This window comes from Ailuropoda melanoleuca, chromosome 3 (genome assembly GCF_002007445.2).
Source record: "Ailuropoda melanoleuca isolate Jingjing chromosome 3, ASM200744v2, whole genome shotgun sequence".
Classification (NCBI taxonomy): Eukaryota; Metazoa; Chordata; class Mammalia; order Carnivora; family Ursidae; genus Ailuropoda; species Ailuropoda melanoleuca.
Window position 1 is genome coordinate 113,626,151 of NC_048220.1, and position 2,216 is coordinate 113,628,366.

Consider the following 2,216-nt stretch of genomic DNA (forward strand, 5'->3'; position numbering starts at 1 on the left):
TCACTTTACGTGAAATATTTAAGATAGGCAAAACAGATATTCCTAAAAAAGAAACTTCAGAGAAACCCTTCCTTTAAGAACATCTCTTGTGGTGGAACTCTTGGGTGGCTCAGTCAGTTAAGTGTCTGCGTTAGGCTCAGGTCATGATCCCAGGGTCCTGGGATCCAATCCCTCATGGGGCTCCTTACTAAGCAGGGAGCCTGCTTCTCCATCTGCCTGCAGCCCCCCCTGCTTGTGCTCACTCCCTCTCTCCGACAAATAAATAAATTTAAAAAAAAAGAACATCCATCTCTTGTGTTTAACCAGCAAAAAACGTCTTTCAACTAATGAACTTCCAGTGACATCCAGAGGATGTCAAGGGAAAACACTGCCCTTCTCCTGAAAGAGCTCCCAGACAGGAAAGTTCGCAACCGCCATATTTTAGAAAATATACTGGGGGGGGGGGGGGGGGGNCTGGGTGGCTCAGTCAGTTAAGCATAGGACCCTTGATCTGGGCTCAAGTCATGATCTCGTGGGTCATGATATGGCAGTTTCAATGAGGCAGAAGTGACTGATAAGGATTAAGACTAAGCCGCTTTCATGGTATTTGTAAGTCAAATCATTATGCCGTACACCTCAACATATACAGCACTACATGTTAATTATATTTCAATAAAACTGGGAAAAACCAATACTTGTTGTGAAACACTGGGGCCAAGTGTTTGCTGCTCTTCTCTTTCAAGGCTTAAAAATCAGTGGTTCCCAGCTAGGAACAATTTGTCCCACCATGTCTGGAGACATTTTGGTCGTCACACTGCAAAGGTAAGGCATCTAATGGGTAGAGAACTCGGAAGCTGCTAACCACTCAACATTACACAGGACAGCTCCCTACAACAAAGAATTACCTGGTCCCAAACATCAACAGTGCTAAGACTGAGAAACCCTGGCTTACATGAACGCTTAAAGGGTTATTTAATTTCACCTTCTTATTTTGCATCAGAACAAATCCAAAGATGACTTTTTTCACTTTTTCTGTTAAACAGTAAGTATATGATAATTTTTAAAATTCATTCTTCTCATTTGTCCAACATAACTTGGTGCCATTGCTCCAGATGAAACCATTTGTCATTTGGAAGGTTCTGTTACAGGCCCTAATCTCCTACATAGTACTTATAAAATACTCGTAGGAGTCCCCAAAGAAAATTGGATTAAGTTCCAAAAGTTTGTAAGTTAGTTGTTCTGAATCTTAGAAAATACCTTGCATAAAATTTTTGCAAAAATCTTATATTCCTTCTTAGGTTTTGTGAGTGTTTTGTCCACTTTGATACTTGCTGCTTCTTCCTTGGCTTTCTCTGCCCCCAATCCCCATTTAGAAAAGTACCTCTCCTCTCCAGATGCCCAGGTGGTTCAGTCGGTTAAGTGGCCAGCTCTTGGGGCGCCTGGGTGGCACAGCGGTTGAGCGTCTGCCTTCAGCTCAGGGCGTGATCCCGGCGTTATGGGTTCGAGCCCCACATCAGGCTCCTCTGCTATGAGCCTGCTTCTTCCTCTCCCACTCCCCCTGCTTGTGTTCCCTCTCTCGCTGGCTGTCTCTATCTCTGTCAAATAAATAAATAAAATCTTTAAAAAAAAAAAAAAAGTGGCCAGCTCTTGGTTTTGGCTCAGGTCATGATCTCAGAGTCTTGGGATTGAGCCTCATGTCGGGCTCCCTGCTCAGAGGGGAGTCTGCTTCTCTCCCTCCCACCTGCTCTTCCCCACTCTGCTCTCTCTCTCTCTCTCAAATAAATAAATCTTTTTTAAAAAGAAAGAAAAGTACCTTTCACACACACACAAATTTTCACTACAGATTGGTCTATGATTTGGATGCTTTAATAATTACTTAAGTTAATAAATAAAACTTAAATAATAAATATTTAATAAATAATTTAAATTTGGACAATCCAATTTTATTTTTTTAAGATTTTATTTTTAAGTAATCTCTACACCCAAAGTGGGGCTCAAACCTAACCCCAAGATCAAGAGTCCCACACTCTACCGACTCAACCAGCCAGGAGCCCCTGGAGGTATCCAATTTTAAATACATCCAAATTTGAACGCTCTGAAATTCAGGAGACTTTGTACCCACAAATGCTTAAAAATAGTATTTACTATTTAGAGTCCTAATCTACCAAAAGCAAAAAAGATTAAATCTTTAGAAGAGTATAACACACCATTAGGGCCTGCTTGGAGCCTCAACCCAG